The sequence below is a fragment of the Schistocerca americana genome, chromosome X, assembly GCF_021461395.2.
Source record: "Schistocerca americana isolate TAMUIC-IGC-003095 chromosome X, iqSchAmer2.1, whole genome shotgun sequence".
NCBI lineage: Eukaryota > Metazoa > Arthropoda > Insecta > Orthoptera > Acrididae > Schistocerca > Schistocerca americana.
In genome coordinates, this window is record NC_060130.1 from 464,723,042 (window position 1) to 464,742,430 (window position 19,389).

A 19,389-nucleotide genomic window follows, 5' to 3' on the forward strand; every position below is an offset into this window, starting at 1 on the left:
GGTGGGAAATTAAAAAAAAGTGGAAATTCAAAATAGCCGAAATGTGCCACAGTTTTTTCCGCCACTCCTATGACGTCAGTGTAGAAGTAGGGCTGTTATTCTAAATATGGGTTTGTGGAAAATTCAAAAATATAAGATAGGGCGTTGTCGTATTGGTGTGAAATTAAAAAATTCACTATGGTGATCCAAGATGCCAGACCGGAGATACTGATGCATATGTTGGAATTGCTTACCGTTTTTAAAATGTCTATCGAGTATCTCATCAGTCAAGAAGCCTAAATAATTACAGTAAGTATTCATCTGTCTATAATTGTTTTTATGTTTTTGTAGCAAGTTATACTTAGGGTTTTTCTGTTACTACCACGGCGCTAGTTAGCAGCAACAGGTAACAGATTTTAAATATCTATGCATAGTCCTATCTCGCTGCATTTGTGTCTTGACAATGTTGACGATTGTAACATTCGAAATACTCCACTAATGGTTCGTGCATTCGGGGTCCTCCTAGTTGGATAACGTACGCGATATTCGTTAACTGCAGCCGTAGCATTACCATCACATTTGCCATAAATACATGCCATATTGGAGTATTCCTCTGTCGTAAATTTGAAGGGCATCCCTATTTCATAAATAATCTACAAACTACAACATTTACTATGTGGTTTCACTTAAATGCACTGTTGTTGTTATGTTATTTCACTGAACAATGCAGAAAACAAACTGGTCTCAAGGTTAGGAAACGACGGAGGGAATTCAGTAACGGTTACCAACAATGACATAAACGTTTCTACATTCTTAATGGAAAGTAAACAAATTTACTTGTATAGTAATCTTTGCTTCTCTGAATGTTCTAGCAAACTACTGCAGATACACGTCTGGGATATGTTTTATTTGATTCACCAGGCCAATAGCAACAAAATAAATGGAAATCGTGCTTTACTGTATGTAACCTCATACTGTTTTGCGATAGTTTCATATTAGCGAAGTTGCTAAATTTAAGGCGAAATCTTTTATTAGCCATAGCGTCGTAACTAAACATTTGCGGACCTATGTTTATATCAACTTTTTTCTTTAGTTTAACTTGTAGAATAACATGTTAAAATATTTGCATATCTTCGTGACTCACTCTGCATTTACAGCGATCGGTAAATAGTTCACCCACTTGTCAGAGAAACATCACAGCATAAGGATTTCAAGACGTATATACCAGTACTCCCCACTGTGAGAATTTGTAACTATTAAGGGTTGGATTGGGTTGTTTTGGGGGAGCATACCAGACGGCGAGGTCGTCTGTCTCATCGGATTAGGAAAGGACGGGGAAGGAAGTCGGCCGTGCCCTTTCGAAGGAACCATCCCGGCATTTGCCTGGAGCGATTTAGGGAAATCACGGAAAACCTAAATAGGATGGCCGGACACGGGATTGAACCGTCGTCCTCCCGAATGCGGGTCCAGTGTGCTAGCCACTGCGCCACCTTGCTCGGTTGATAATGATCACTAGGGGGAAAAACAAATATTCTTAACTAAGAATGTGTTTTTCCTTGTAAGTGAGGTGAGGTCATTTTAGCGACAGCCACCTGATGTGGAAATAATTACGTCCAATCGAGTTTGAACACCAATGGGTGTAAGCATTTCAGTTTCGGTATGATATCTGTTATGGAGTACTATCCAGTGATAGTATATGAAAATCCTCGATTTAGTGACGTCAAACTAACATTATCCATGGATAAATGGCGTCGACTGTGCTACGCGTCAGTGCAAATTTCAGCCTTGTTCCACGGAAACATTTACTCTTCGTCGGTGATATTGATTGAACGTACAATCTTTGAAGGAGACTTCCCTCCAACAATTGAAATATTTAATAACAGAGCGCGCATACATCTACAGCAGCAGACTTTTAAGAGTTTAATGAAAGCCAGCTAAGCAACCATGCAACACAGCACGAGATAGAGTGTAGATAAAGGTGACAGTCATACATCGACCGATCTTATAAGACATTATGGAGTAATCTGATGAAGGTAGCTCACCAAACTCTCCACCGACTGGAAGAAAACACAGATCAACTCTATGGTGCATACTACGCATAGATGGAGGTGGAGGCATATGATTCAAAGTTACCAGATGTGACCACAGAACTATGATCTTATTTAAGTTTGTTTATATACCCGGCCATATGTAAGAGTTTATACAGTTTAGGAGCAATATGTGTGTTATGGATTCTTGATTTCGTGTCAGAGAGGTCACACTTCTTAGTAATTGATGGAAAGTCATCGAGTAAAACAAAAGTGATTTCAGGCATTCAACAAGGTACCGTTACAGACCCTCTGCTGTTCCTTATCTATATGAACGATTTAGGGACAGTGCCTTTGTTATTAAGACGTACGACGCAATGTTCCTTCGAACATGCATGCATATCCAAAGGAACAAGTACTGGAGCGACAACAACATTCAAACAATCCAGGAAACGTATTCGCGGTTGCGAATGTGTACACCATCGGCTTTATATTGGCATGCCAATAACGAAAATTTGTGCCGAACCGGGTCTTGAACCCGGTTTTGCCGCATTACGCAAACTGTCGCCGTAACTTCTCCGACAATCCAGGAAACGTATTCGCAATTGCGAATGTGTATCACCATCGGCTTTATATTGGCATGCCAATAACGAAAATTTGTGCCGAACCGGTTCTTGAACCTGGTTTTGCCGCATTACGCAAGCTGTCGCCGTAACTTCTCCGGCTAAATCACGGCCGGAGACAAACTTCCATATGTCGTCGTCCATATGTCACAACCTGCACTTGCAAGCTATGTATATTCCCGTCTACGAAGGACATATTTATTGAGAGACGAGGGCCAGGTATTGGCAAATAAACACGAAATGCCTGTGTTAAGAAGTATGTTACAATGTTCCTTCAGACATGCGTGCATGGAAGTTTCGATCTGGCTGTGAATCGTGTACGGATAGCCGAAGCGATAAGCTCCCCCTCGATCGCCGAGCGGTAAAGTTATTAGTTTATCGCCTCACCGCACCGTCGCGGGCGTTTCGACAGCTTTCCTCAGTCTTGTTCGTGTCTTCGTGTGTGTCACGTCCTTGTTTGGTCCGTAGCGTTAGTGTTTCTGTGTGTGCTTTAGCAGCGGCGTAGTCCGCTCACAATGCCCGCCATGGGTACGAAGTACGTTCCAGGAAAAGGTACAGTCAGCTTTAGTTTCGATAAATCCACGCGTTCCTTGCGGCCTGGATCTCTGGAGATTCATGATTGGGTCACTGGTACGATTCATGTTAACATCAGATCAGTTCCATACTGCCCATTTTAATTCTGATAACTATGTCTTTTTGTAAAGTTTTTGGATCCAATATAACCAAATAGGTTGCTTTTGTCATGGTTCTCAAGCTCCCTTTATGCATCGTGATGATTCCCTAAGTATGGTGCTTTTTGCTAACGCGGAAATAGGTTATATCAATCCACCATCGAAGATTGCGGACCTTGTGGGATCAGTTAAGGACAATCTGTTACTACGAAAGGCCGGAATTTACAAGATACCGTGCCAATGTGGTATGGCTTACATAGGTCAAACCACACGCACCGTGAAAGAACGCTGCATTGAACATCAACGTTACACCCGCCTTTTGCAGCCAAGCAAGTCCGCTATTGCTGAACATTGTATTTCTACTGCACATTCAATGGAGTATGAGAAAACAATGATTTTGTCCACAGCAACGTCTTTCTGGGACTCCATTATTAAAGAATCCGTAGAAATACGACTGGTGGAAAATCTGTTAAACCGTGACAGCGGCTACCAGCTGGACAGTGCATGGAATCCCATCATCTCCACGATTTGCTCAAATCGATGACGACAGAGTGCGTCGACGGCCGTGGCAAACAGCAACGCAGAGGGCGACTGAGTTCCGCTATTCCACCAGCGAGGGCGCTGCCGGCGGGCAGTGTCGTTCAACTATCAAGTTTTCGACGCATGTGCAGAATAGTTACAGTACGCTATATATTGCGGAACGGAGGACGTTTTCGCCGACCTGTGGAAGACTTCCTGTGTCCTGCTGTTCCCTAAACCTAACAAACCCCTCTCTGATACCTCTTCCTATCGTCCAATCTGCCTCACCTCCGTGTTCAGTTTGGTCTTCGAGGCCATCCTGTCTCGCCGTATTCACTGCCACCTTAAGCAGCACCGCCTCCTTCCTCTTACCCAATGTGTCTTCCGGCCTTCCTTCTCCGCCGACGACCAGCTCCTTAACCTTGCCAATCTTCTTTCCCTCCAACTTAACTCCCGTCGCTCCGCTATCTTTGTTTCCTTGATCTCCAGAACGTCTATGACCGTGTCTGGCATCCCGGGCTCCTCTTCAAACTTCAGACCTATACTCTCCCCATCAACTTCGTCCGTATCGTTGCTTCCTTCCTCTCCCATCGTCCCTCCTATGTGACTATCCATAATTCCAACTCCCATACTTTCTACCCCTCTGCCGGCATGCCCCAAGGTTCTGTCCTTTCCCCTCTCCTCTATCTCCTGTACACTGCTGATATGGCCAAACCTCCCCCTCCTGTTCATCTTCTCCAGTTCGCTGATGACACCGCCTTCCTAGCCCTTTATCCTACCCTTTAACGGTCCCAACGTACCCTCCAAACCCACCTTGACCAATTCACCACTTGGTGCAATCAGTGGTTCCTCCGTGTTAATCCCACCAAGACCCAGGCGATCATCGTAGGCCACACCACCCGCTCCTTCCGCTTCCATGATTTCTACCTCACCATTTATGGCCGTCCTATCCACCTCACTCCTACCCTCAAATACTTTGGCCTCACACTCGACCGCCACCTCACCTGGACTCCCCATCTCCTTACCATCTAAAACAAAGCTCACAACCGCCTCCGCCTCCTGAAACTCCTGTCCGGCCAGACGTGGGGTCTGCATCCTTCCACCATCCTTCACACCTACAAATCCTTGATCCGCCCCATCCTCTGTCATGCCAGCATCGCTTGGATTTCCACCCCCCCCCCCGGTTCTATAAAGCCCTCCAAATCCTCGAACGCCATGCGCTCCACCTCGCCTTCCGCATCCGCCTTCCGTCCCCCACGCACATCCTCTGCGACCTCATCCCCTTCCCCCACCTTCTCCTTTTCCTTGAGCACATCCACACACTATATATTGTCCACCGCCTTGATCCCCCTCACCCCCTGGTTTCTCCCATCCTCTCCACCCCAACAAGTTGCCGCGGCTTTACCTCCTTTCCCAACACAACTTCCACTGTCTATCCCTCCCGGATGATGAGCTTCGCCCTGACATGTACCCTTCCTACCAACTCTAACCCCATCTTCCTGCCTCCTCCTCAGGGCTCCCTCTCCTGCCCCTCCCTCCTCCTGAGCGGCTTCCCCCTCCTACTCCCCCTCCATCTCTTGAGCCTCCTTTCAGTGTCTCTGCGCTCCCTCCTGCCCTGTCTTCCCTCTTCCTCTCCCGCCACACATGTCTCCTGCCTCTTCGTGAACCCACTGATGCCCCTCCTCTCTTCATCCCGCCGCTCCCCCAGCTGCCCCATGCTCTCCCCTCCTTTTCCATCCTCTCTGACCTTATCCCTCGGCAGGTCCCACCTGGAAGTTTTATTCTTTGTCGTGTGTGCTCCAAGTGGGTTTTAAGTGTGTTGTTCCAGAGTGTTTTTACTACTGTGGCCGACTTTTAACCTGTGCCTGTGCATTCAGTGTCTTCTCTGTGTTTTAAGAATCGCCAACTGTGTTTTTTTTTAACTTTCTGGTGACTTTTTTATCTGTCCCCCACGAACGTCTCCATGTCAGTGTATATATTACCTCCATTTTCTCCCCTTACTCTGTTTTATGTTCCCCTTTTTTATCTCCTTATGTATGTATCATTTTATTCTTGTTTTAGTTGTAGTGTCACTCGGCTGAAGAGCGGCGGATTGTGCCGCTGACACCCCTCCCCTGCCCATATGGGGCAGGGGAATGAAATCACAAAAAAATGGCTCTGAGCACTATGGGACTCAACTTCTGAGGTCATTAGTCCCCTAGAACTTAGAACTAGTTAAACCTAACTAACCTAAGGACATCACAAACATCCATGCCCGAGGCAGGATTCGAACCTGCGACCGTAGCGGTCTTGCGGTTCCAGACTGCAGCGCCTTTAACCGCACGGCCACTTCGGCCGGCAATGAAATAACAATTAAAAAAAAAAAAAAAAAAAAAAAGACGTTTTCGCCAGTCTGCGACGGCTCACCTGAAGATGACTGGCAGGTGCCCAGTTGAAATATTGTGCGAAGTATTGAACGACGACCGGCTGCAAGCCCAAAATTTGTTTGAACAGGTTATATCAATGTCTGAGTGTTCAGTCTCCCGCCAGAAGTTGACGACAGTTTACTCAGTGAGGTGTTGCTCCCTTATGGTGATGTGAGGGGTATGCTATGTGAACGTTGATCCACTCAACACCGATTAGAGGAATCTGATCAGTGGAAATTGCAGTTAATCGTAACATTCCTTTCCATCCACAGGCATGTTCAAATGGTTCAAATGGCTCTGAGCACTATGGGACTTAACTTCTGAGGTCATCAGTCCCCTAGAGCTTAGAACTACTTAAACCTAACTAACCTAAGGACATCACACACATCCGTGCCCGAGGCAGGATTCGAACCTGCGACCGTAGCGGTCATGCGGTTCCAGACTGTAGCGCCTAGAACCGCTCGGCCAATCCGGCCGGCTACAGGCATGTGGTTACTGTATTGAGATCACGTATAGTGGGCAAGTGAAGACATGCTTTCTGTGCAATGAAAGTGGCCACCTTAGATGTAACTGCCCGCGGTGGGTATTTCTATTGAAGTCCTCATTTGAACAGCGTAGAGATGTTATTACGTTAGCTGGTATCGTTTCCAAAGCTCACGAGGTTTGTTCTACTTCTTCCCCGAGTGCAATGGAACAATAGAAGGAAGAGCTGTTTACTGCTTTTACACTCGCAGCACGGTCCTGAAATTGTCCGCAGTGCAACATAAGAGACGTCGTACGCATCATGGTGGGGAGTTGGATACGTCTACTCCTCAGCCAACCCTCTCTGAACGAACTTTGTCGGTTGATGCATCGTTTAGTGCTGAGTCTTGCGTTCCCGATGGGCTTGAAAGTGCGAAAACAGTTACGGAAGTCTTTAGTGTGACTCTTACAAGGAGAGGCCATGACGTTGGAATCAAGGATTTGCTTCAAACTTTGTACACTTTTAGTAAGTCATTAAAACAACTTAGTGTGAAAGTAGTAAGTGCACTACTCTGGCAATTCCGAGAAAATCGCAAGAGGTTTTACGCATCTATTACGTAAATTATGTGTCTATGCAAAGATGCTGGCCATATGGATTCATTGCGGTCACGTGGTTAGCTTTCGCGCAAGGCGAGATAGTCGTGGACGAGGCGATGGCTCGAATCCCGCTAACACTAGTTTTTTAATCTATGTTTTTTTCATCACTTGTCGCATTATTTAATTCATATAACATTTGAGAGGTAATACAATGGAAAAAAACCACGTGCATTTTCATGAAGTTGTAGTGAATTTCATGTGTTATTTGACTATTTGTTATTTGTAATTAAATTTCCAAGGACGAGGTATAGGCTTGGAGAGCCTAAGTCAAACCTCGATAAATAATGATGCGAATGACGTTATTCGCAGTCAGTGATATAGCAAGTCACAGTGCGTCAGACAAAAAGAGTGATGTAGCATTATTTGTCGGATGTGCTGCCGGCCGTTGTGGCCAAGCGGTTCTAGGCGCTTCAGTTTGGAACCGCGTGACCGCTACGGTCGCAGATTTGAATCCTGTCTTGGGCATGGATGTGTGTGATGTCCTTAGGTTAGTCAGGTTTAAGTAGTTCTAAGTTCTAGGGGACTGATGACCTCAGATGTTAAGTCCCATAGTGCTCAGAGCCATTTGAACCATTTTTTTTCGGATGTGCTCTCGACATCACACGTAGCAGGATGTTATTTGTCATACAGACACGGGAAATACACGTATTTTTTCATTATGTTACTTCTCAAATGTCAGATAAATTAAATAATGAGGCCAGTGATGAAAGTCTGGTCCCTTCAACCCCCAAAAACCAACCAACAAGTGATGAAAAAAATATAGATTAAAAATAAGTAGTGGGGGGGATTCGATCCGTCGCCTCGTGCACGAACAGCTTCCCTTGCGCGAACGCTAATCACATGATCACAATGAATTCTTACGGCCGACACCTTTGCACAGATACATGATTGGCATAATAGACGAGTAAAACTTCTCTTGCGATTTTCTCCGTATTGCCAGAGTATTGTATTGTATTGAACTTGGGATCTATAAACGGCGGAGAGACTTCGTTCCCGCCGTAGCCCTCAGTGGTTCACAACCCCACAACAGGCTATAGCAGTCCTCCTACACCACCGCCGACCCACACCGAACCCAGGGTTATTGTGCGGTTCCGCCCCCAGTGGACTTTCATTACAAGACTGTGGCTAGGGTGGAGAATAGCTGGCTGTCTGCGTTGTTGGGGAAAGCAGTTGGTGATCGTCGAAGTTGTTTGCCTGATTTGCTATTATGACCCTAGTAGCAGAACGTCGTGATATCATATAGGCGGCCGCTGCTACTTCTGTTCCTTATGCTGCTGCATATTTGGATTTTGACAAGACGTTCAACTGGGTCAGCCTTGGCATCCTGTTGCAGGTACAGGAAGCCGCTGGGTCCACAACTGACGCCCGCAGGGTCTTGTATATTCTGTTTACGGGTGTCCAAGTTTCGCTGGCTGTCAGTGGCCAACAGATACCTCCTGTTACCATTCGTAGGGGTTTTCCTCAGGGAAGTCATTGTTTTTTCTGTCACTTGAGCCCCTTCTTGGAAGACTCGTCGCTCAGTTACAAGGATGGTCACTCTTGGACGAGACGATCTCGGTGTATGCGTACGCGCGTGATGCGGTGGTGTTACTCCTTTCTGTAGCTGTTATTCCGTTGCTCAAGGATGCCATTTTGGTGTCTGGTGCTCGCATCAACGAAGGCAAATGCCGATAGATGAAATTACGTGGCTTTGATGGTGCTGTCATTTCGCGGGGGACGGCGGTCGGTAGCCGTAAATCTTTGGGGGTCAGTTGACCGTCTTACACTCCAAATGACTATACTTAATTGGAATTCTGTTACGGAGAAGATACAAGGAACATTCCTGAAACATGAACGGCGTTCCCTTAACCTGTTTCAAGATGTTCGGCTTCTGCATACCTACGTCTTGGAGGAGGAGGAGATTAGTGTTTAACGTCCCGTCGACAAAGAATTCAATAGAGACGGAGCATAAGGTCGGATTGGGGAAGGATGGAGAAGGAAATCGACCGTGCCCTTTCAAAGGAACCATCCAGGCATTTACCTGAAGCGATTTAGGGAAATCACGAAAAACCTAAATCAGGGTGGCCGGATACGTGTTTGAACCGTCGTCCTACGTATTGTGAAAAGCATATTAAATCGCTCAGATTTTTCCCCTTACCACGATGATGGCTAGGAAACTAAAACAGCTGTCTAGTCGTTTTTTATGGAAGTATCTTCGATTACGATAGATGTGGTTGCGGAGTTTTGGATCTTTCCGACATTCAAAGGACAGTGTGTGTGTTATTTGTTCGGTGCACCGTGCTGACTATCACTTCCGCAGTTCACACAGTCACGTTGCGGATATTTTACTGTCTTTGGCCGCGCAGTCTTGATACGCATGTCGATGTTGGTCGAGTGAACTTCCAGTTAAACATTTTATATTTCTGTCAGTTGTTTGGGTACTGATATTCTACACAGGCAGCATCTCACTACCATATTTTTGTTAATGCGCAAGAGAGGGATTGATTGTAAGGCGCCAGTCGAACGGACATCACAACAGACTTCTTGGAAGACGGTGGTTTCATCTGAGCCTTCATGTTTTACGTCTTGGTATCACGTGGTACAGAATCTGTGCTCCACCAATGAGCGCTTGTTTTGTACTGGACTTAGTGTCACGGATCAGTGTAGTCGCTGCCCCGCCAGAGTCACGGTGCAACATAGACTTACCTCTCATGGTCACGAAGCGAACTGGCACTAGCTTAAAAAGCAGTTAGCGTTTCTAATTCGATCCTTTGAGACTGCCTTTTCCGCCCATATCCTATTGAGTCCAGACTCCTCCTACTCTCCGAGGGCGAAGACAAATACCATTGAGTGGTTGCTAGGCCACTATGTTCATTACATTGTAGATGGAGGGGGCGATAGGGACCCATTTGCCTTCACCAATGTATGGCCACTGCATACTGGAAGTGTTTGCCCTTCCACGGTATCGCAACGTATTCGCCAAGATGTTGAACCTTGTATTTCGCTGTCAAGGTATCGGTTGAGTTAACTAATCCTTGTGCAGTTCTCGTCATGGTCCCATTCAGGAGTATTGTTACGCAGTTAATTTCATTTTTGTGGCCCTGTTTGTCTTAGTTTTCTTTTTTAGTTAGTAAAAAGAAAATAACTACTAGAAAATAATTTGTTTTCTTTTTTAAGTGGCGGAAGCCATGTAGGATGGGCTCCGATTCTGTTTGTGCAGCAAGCTGTAAGGACTCAAAAAATTAAAATAGAATTAAAAATTAAAAAATTAAAATTAAATTAAAAAAATTTAAAAAAGGCCAGTCCATGTGAGGGACCAGCACAGTGACAGGAGGGGAGAAGCTTCGTGGCCAGGCCTCGGGATTCGACCCCTGCACACCTTGTCTTCACCCATCCTGAAGCTGACTGTGACCGTTCTTCCCTGTCGTACAAGCAGTTTCTGAATCGTAAACAAAGTAAGGAAGAACACAAAAAAGCAATAAAACGCGTGCGTGGAATCCAAAACAAGCCGTTAAGGCTACTACCCCGTAGGGTTCGAGTCCCAGTCTAGCATAAATTTTCATTTTCGTCATTCCAATACAGAGCCGATGATGGTCCATAAATGCAATTGTGAATACATTTCCTGTATCTTCTGTCGTTACCCTAAATCACTTAAGGCACTTGTTCCTTTGAAAAGAACTCGGCCTGGTTCTCTCTCTATCATTCGCCAGTCCAAACTTGTGTTCTGACTCTAATGATCTCGTCGTCGGCCATACGTTCGACCCCAATCTTCCTATCTTAAAAGATAACTTGACAAAACGCACCGCTCTTCTCTGGATCTTCTCTACTTCTTTAATCTCACCGGTAACGCGCCGAAACAGCAATTCTCAAGAGCGATAGAACGGAGGTTTATCTAATTATCGCTTTCACGATTGTGTTACATTTCTTTTGGGATCTTTAGATTAGTCTCTGTTTGGCATCTGTCTTCCCTACTACTAGTTTTATGCGGTAGTTCCACTTTCAATCGATTCGGACGTACAGTCTTAGATACTGAACTATCGTTATCGCCTCTGGTGATTGTTCCCAGCCATTTAATTGAACAATAATTGGTTTTCCGTCCATTTATGCACAATACTTGCGTCGAATGTTACCTGCCTGTCTCTGCATCAAATGTCGACCCTCTGTCGCTTTTTTTGCTCTACATTAAAATTTTCATCTTCGTGGAGCGTCCGATTTTATTTCCCAGACCACTTATGCTCTGCAGGGGGTAACAAAAAGGAATAGCCAGTCTTAAAGAAAATATTTCTCAATTGTAGAGGAAGAATACGGGTCCGAAAACGCTTTATTTCCATTTTAGAGCTCATTTTCTGCAACTCTTCAACACATTCACGAACCTTCATCCCTGAACAGCACGCTTGCACTGAAGTCTGGCTTGATCTGTTATTGACTGTATAACACTAACCTGCCGTGACACAAGCTAATGTTACACTCAAAAAGGATTTTGAGTTTAGACCGCTCGTGTCTCTAATGGATGAAGGTATGGGACTATGATTTTGAATATGGTGCAATTAAAAGAAAAACTAAACAGACTTTAAACTTTGGGGGTTAATGAAAGTAGAAAAATTCATATACAAATGAAAAAATGAACGGTCGCCAGCCCAATTAGGCACCTGAATTTGGAAATATATGTTTAAGAAAATTAAATGTTAGTTATTGGAATTAATTTCAATAATATTTCCCTTTGCATAGGACACAGAATACAAGCGGATACAGGGCACTCTGAGCTGTGGGTGGTAGCAATTACCTATAATGCACAAACTAGTTGTCATAGAAAGCAAAAAAAAAAAACAGTTACACTCAAGATCATTACTTGAACCAGTACTGAAATGTTAACGCGAGAAGTGCAGAATTAAAGATGGACCAGAGGGGCCTCTGTCTTAACTGGCATGTAAAAACCACAAAAAATAAAGATAAATGATACCACAATTACACCGTTCATAGCCGGTCGGTGTGGCCGAGCAGTTCTAGGCGCTTCAGTCTGGAAACGCGCGACCGCTACGGTCGCAGGTTCGAATCCTGCCTCGGGCATGGATGTGTGTGATGTCCTTAGGTTAGTTAGGTTTAAGTAGTTCTAAGTTCTAGGGGACTGATGACCTCAGATGTTAAGTCCCATAGTGCTCAGAGCCATTTGAACGATTTGAACCACTGTTCATATCCCTCTGCTTATATTTGTTTTCCTTAGCAGCAATAATATTCCATTTGTATATCTTATATGAGAAGAATATGGTGGGGATCCATAAACTGATATAGTAGCACTCGTCAAACTCTATGATTATTTCAGTAGCAAAATTTAATTTAAACAAAGTCACTTCTTAGCTTCATTTGGGATAGTTTAAATTTTTCATTTCAATGCAAATTATTCAACACTGAGCTCAATTAACTTAAAAAAATCATTCATGATAGTAATCAACGCTAAATTATGTTTCAAACGAGTTTAACTTATTTGCCTTTTTCATCGCCTGTGAATCAGGCATTGTGGACAGTAAGACATACACAATCAGGTACAGTACTTTTACAAAACGAGACTTTGCATAATTCTAACTAACTTCAATTTTTTTGATCCTTGCACATTTGACAAACATAAATAAATCACTAGTTCATTTGAAACTGGATACTCGGTTTTTATAAACATTTAGAAGGGGACCCTGCATAGGTTCATGATCAGGATAGAAGATACGGTTCCAAGCACAGATTTAAAGCATTTGGATTATTATTAAAATCACTCACACAAATTAACTGGTCCATACTGTGATACATATCTGTGTGCATGAAGTTGGTGGAGCAGTGGTGAAGTTGTGGTGGCAAGCGAAGTGGCGGCCAACTGTACTCACGGCTCTTGATGTTTGAATGCTCTATAAAATTTCTTCTTGGCGACGGTTATTCAACTTATTAGAGCCATTCCTTATTGCCGCAATGGCTAGCCACTGACTGTGTATCGTTCACACCAAAGAGGCGCCCAGTTCGACCGCCAAAACTACCTTTTGCATCGCATCACGGCACTTCCGTTGAGGAGGGACTTCACTACATCTTTTACATTTTACAAGTGCCCTAAGCATGAACCAGTTTCCAATACACATTGTTTATCTTATAACTTACACATATTATAAAATTTCATTATTTTAAACAATCATTTATCTTTTTCCATACATACATTATAAACTTTAAATTTCCTGTCACAAATCAATGACCGTAACTAACAAAGAATCAACACTTCATAATTACAAATTTACGTAATATAAATCTGCTTCTAATCGATATAAGTGTTACAAATGGACCAATCACAGTAGTGTACCCTTGCTAGGACATCAGCGGCTGATAATGCCTGCACACACTTTAAATTGTATAGATACAGCAGGTTCTCATGTAGCTTTCTCCAGACAGATACGTGGTCAATATTATTTGTTGTACCTAGTTGTCTTACGCTGACACTAGGGTTTTCGTCAACTGCATGAAGAAGTTGCGTCTACAGACGACGTGTCCTCTTCCTCCTAGACCTTGCGAGTAGTAGGCTTAAACGTCACATTCCCTCTAAGACGACGATCAAGTGCTTCAAACTTCCTTGCGTCAGGATACCGTCGTTCTACAAATCCCTGGCGACACAAACGTTGAGCGCCGCAGCCATTAGGGTCTGTTAATCCGCACAGGCAATGGGCATCTCACAACTCAGATTATACTCCTTTTGCATCTTACCGAAAAATGTGTGTGTGTGAATTTCTAAGGGACCAAACTGCTGAGGTCATCGGTCCTTAGACTTACACACTCCTTAAACTAACGTATGCTAAGAACAACACACACACCCATGCCCGAGGGAGGGCTCGAACCTCCAACGGGAGGGGCCGCGCTGTCAGTGACATGGCGCCTCTAACCGCGCGGCCACTCCACGCGGCAGTACCGAAAACCAGATCTATGATTAACGTTAAACATTTGATGCTACGTATTTTATGCTAGTAGAGCAATGAATTTAGTAGCATGTCACACAAGCACTCAAATGATTCACATGTCGACATTATCTTCGGTCCATTAGAACAACATACGCAAGAGGTGAACCTAAGAATTACTATTCATTCTAACCAAACTTAAACCAACAGGTTATTTTGAACGTTTCATGTAATGCTGGTACGTTCTACTTCTGCGTGTTTTCCGTGATTAATGTGATGATGGAGAGAAGCAGAAAATGAAATCTAACATGGAAACAAAGCGTTTCTGGATCCATGGCCATATAACAAATTTTATTTCTCTATGTGTCAGGAATGCTTCCTGAAAGTTGGACCACATATTTTTGTTAAACCCTGTATATCTCATGAACACTGTCGACACTACAACACTTTCTTGGGGTGCTTACGACGTTACTCATCTCGTTCGGAACGATGTTGTGTGTTCTATCCGCTAACAAGTCCTGTATGCAACTGCTCATCCCCTTTTGTTTACTAGATGAAGGTGCGGAATTCTATGGAATATCTTTCGGAAATCGATGAATGTGGCGTCTAGCTGACTGTCGCTATTGATTGCCTTGCTGTGTCTCATGAACGAACACAAGTTCTCAGTTTCATAGGAACGGCATTGTTAATCTTACCGTTTAGAGGTTCTCTAAAAGTCCTTGGTTGACGCAGACTGTGCGATATGAAAAGTCTAGTAGCTAGCTAGCAATAAACGGGAGAAGTCAACTGGAAAATATGATGGAGGAGTCCTATGATAGAGGCTGTGAACAGAGCGGTGGCGCGTCGCCGTGTCGGAACTTGGACTCGTCAAACCGGCAGATGTTTTTCCAGTCGGAGCTGGCCATTGTCTGCGTCTGCAGCCACATTTTCTTGTTATCCTCAGTCACAAACCAAACCTGAATTGAAAGGCTACTGTTTTTAGTTAACAAACTGCAGCGTTCCTTAAATAGTACCCACGATAAACCTCTTGGGAATCGGACTTACGTATTCTAACTTCTTCTATCAGCCTAAGAGCCACTGGCATGCCACATGCCGTAGTTCGTTGCCATGAGTAATATACTACTCATATGGCATAAGTTCCATGTGCTTGAGTCTAGTTCGTCTCTTACAGACTCGCGTTCTGTTTCAATAAGCTTCAGTTCATTACTAGCGAACTTTTGTAGTGGCATTTTAGAGCGCAGTTACATTTCGACCTCGAACTGAGATCTTACATTGTGATAAGTTTCAACAAAGTGATCAACTCGGTGCTGGTAGACGAGTAGTTTACTGTAATTGTTTCCGCCGGAAAATATCAGGTACGAGTTCTAATACAAAATAAACGACATTGTTGCTAAAAATCTGTGTACTTACAAAATATATTCAATTACTGTTGGCCACTGTGGAGGGAAGGTCTGTTTGTGTTTACACATGTCTGGGCAGCAGCTACGTCGTTTTCGCCTGTGGCCGAGCGCGGGATCACATCTGAAGTTACCTACTCATCGTCACAGTTAAAGGTCGAAGAACAATCGCACGCTAACCCAAAACAACAAATAATTTGTTTACTTATTCGAAGAGCCTCGTTACGAATGCGTTATGTACAGAAAGGGAGCGTCGGCCTACTTACGATGAATGGAAGCCGGAAGCAAATTACATCCGACATTGATGCGGATTTACCGGAATATGCCTGACCAAAGACGTTAATATCCCTCGCTAGCTAACGCTCAAACTGAGGATCACTTCTGCAAAGCTTCGTGAATAATAATAAGGCCACGTAGTAATTGAGATTTTATGTGCAAGATCGATCTTCGTCAGCTGTTCTCCATCTTCATAAACCACCACACAGTGTGTGATGGAGGGCATATAGTGTACAAGAGTCCTCTTTTCGCCGGCCGGAGTGGCCGTGCGGTTCTGGGCGCTACAGTCTGGAGCCGAGCGACCGCTACGGTCGCAGGTTCGAGTCCTGCCCCGGGCATGGATGAGTGTGATGTCCTTAGGTTAGTAAGGTTTAATTAGTTCTAAGTTCTAGGCGACTGATGACCTCAGAAGTTAAGTCGCATAGCGCTCAGAGCCATTTAGTCCTCTTTTCTATTCCAGTCGCAAATTCTCCACGGAAAGAAAGATTGTCGACATTCCTTTCTATTAGCCCTTCTCTTTCTACTTTTACTGACGTGCTCTTTACGTGAGACGTATGTTTCAGAGAGTAACATTGCTTGACAAATCTTTTTTTTTTCACTCTCTTCCGTTAATGCAACCTGGTAAGGATTTTACAATATGAGTGAGCATGGCACCCGCCTACCCTCCGGACTCCGGATAGGTTTATGCAGTCGTTCCATCTAAAATCCCTTCAAATACACTAGCTACTTGACAGCTGCGACCGATCACTGATAGCGTAGTCAACCAGAAGCGGATCGTTTCTTCTATTTCCTTTAGCCTCATCTTCAGTAAGACAGTTCAGTTCGATTTATGGAATGTTAAGTGCTTTAAAGAGCTGTTGTTTTAATGAAAAATACCTTCAGCCTTTAGTACTGTAACAGTGTACGACTGTTTCCCCTCTTGAAGTTGGTAGAGGAGGAGATGGAAGAGGTCGATGAAGGTAATTCACTTTTTATGGCAGGAATTATTCGATACCTTTCATGTATCTAAGACGAGTGGGATATCGTTTGAAAACTTATGTTGTATATTTGGGACATTATGACTACCAGCTAAGATAATGCAGATATCCTACATGAATTCAGTTTCTTGCGAAAAACAAGCCAATGCGTTTCGTCTCTCAATTGCTTGAAGAAAATAAAGAAAATGAATGACTGACGGGGGGAAATATGTCCACTTCTGTAACTGAACGGTTAGCGCAGCTGACTGTAATGCGAAGGTCTCGTGTCCAGTTACCGGTGCTAGCATGGACTTTTACTTGATGGTAGGACTGGCACAGAGTGCGCTCAGCCCTATGAGGCCTACAGAGGAGCTACTCAACCCGTTAGTACCGGCTCCGAAGTCGAGAAGCCCGACAACGAACGGGCGAGAGGCGTGCTGACCACATGCTCCTCCATATTGCGGCCAATGACGTCACCGGCATAGGATAACACGGCGCTTAGTCAGTTCCGATTGGCCCGTCTAGGGCCAGAACGCTAAAGTTCACCTTTTTACGTGCAGAAAAATGGGGTACAAGGCGTGAAAGAAGATAAAAACTTTTGACTTATTTCAGCTTACCGACTGATATCAAAAGATTATCTTGGCGCCATTTGAAAGTTATTGGTTCAGGTGGTTGCCAGTAGGGATCTCTGGTGCAAGTAGCTCGCTGGCTCACTCGTTCGTTACCCAGTGTGCGGCACAGTACTCCAAAACTGTTCAAATGTGTGTGAAATCTTATGGGACTTAACTGCTAAGGTCATTAGTCCCTAAGCTTACACACTACTTAACCTAAATTATCCTAAGGACAAACACACACACCCATGCCCGAGGGAGGACTCGATCCTCCGCCGGGACCAGCCGCACGGTCCATGACTGCAGCGCCTAACACCGCTCGGCTAATCCCGCGCACAGTACTCCATACAGCTCATACAGTTGACGGTTAAAACAGCAGTTTCAATACACTGGTTATTTATCAGAGGGGAAATCCACAGGTTGCCGCCATGTCTTCGTTCAGGATGAAGACTGCATTACACAGAGATCTGCGTGTAGTCCAGAGAAGTCCACTTGCCGTACCATCAGAGTTAGCTATTCCTCGTGTGTCTCTCTGGCACGTTTTGCGGCGACGTTTGTGTTTCAAGCGAAACGGAATTTAACTGCTACAAGTCCTTCTGGGCATAAAGATGGAAGATAATAATTTTATTTCATGTTTAGTGTTCGCTGACGAGGCTATGTTCCATTTAAGTGGAGTGGTGAACCGCCACAACTTTATAATACAGGGAACACAAAAGCCCCATACTGTAATTGTACACTAGAGAGATTCTCCAAAGCTTCGTGCGGTTTTCTCCGTCTCCCAGAAGGCAGTTGCAGGAATCGTGTATCTGGATATGTTGGATATGTGACTTTCTCCATAAGTGCGAGAACACGTTGAAAATTTCATTTTTTCTACAGGGCGGAGCACCAGGGCGATGACACCTTCGTGTAACAGCATATCTTGACAACGAGCTGCCCCAACGATGCATCGACCGTAAGGGGAGAACTTGTCTCCTGTTGCACACTGGCCTCAAAAGGCGCCCGATCTGACGGTAGGTGATTGTTTTTGGCGGGAGTTTATGAAAGATTCAGTCTATGTGCCTCTGCTTGGGTGACCTGCGACGCGGCATAGAAACAGCAGTGAATGCAGGAACTCTAGAAATACTCGCAAAGTGTACCGTGAGTTGCACTATCTTCTGGATGTTTGTCGAGTGTCTGATGGATAACACATTGAATATGTCTGAAAGACAAATAAAAACTCAGATCTTAAACCTAACTCTAAAAGTTATCCTAAGGTTGTATGTGCCTGAATGTAAAATGTATAAAAAACGAGCTCCTCGTTCAGGCTGTGAAGGTCTATGGGATGTCTGCCAGGAAGCGTGTCATACTCTGCCTTGCGGCGTCATGCGGATGTGGTATGGAGGTGCATGTGGTCAGCACACCACTCTCCCGACAGTTTTGCAGATCGTGGAGCCGCTGTTATTCCGTCAAACAGCTGAGTGCACCCCTTACCAGTCGTCCCATCAAGCTAAAGTCCTTGACAGTACAAGGAAACGAACCCTGGTCCCTCATATGGCAGCGGTCTACACTTACCACTCAGCTGCGGAGGCAGACGAATGTAAAACATATACCGTTGTAAAATCGGATAGTTTTTTCAGTTAAGCTTTACGGACGGAGATGCATTCCTTGTAACGTACAGCCACGGTAGGGCGTTCCATTGGTCCACCAGTGACGGTTGACAACTGCTGGATGGTTGATGCAAGTAGACGGCTGCAGTACGTCTCCCCAACGAATCCCATATGTGCTCAGTGGGATTTAAGTCTGGGACAACGGGCAGGTCAGTCTATTCGCCGACTATTCGCTCATTCCTAGAGCTCCTTCACCACTACAGTTCGCTGCTGTCGCGCATTGTCATCCATAAAAATTAAGTCAGAGACGAATGCACTCCTGAA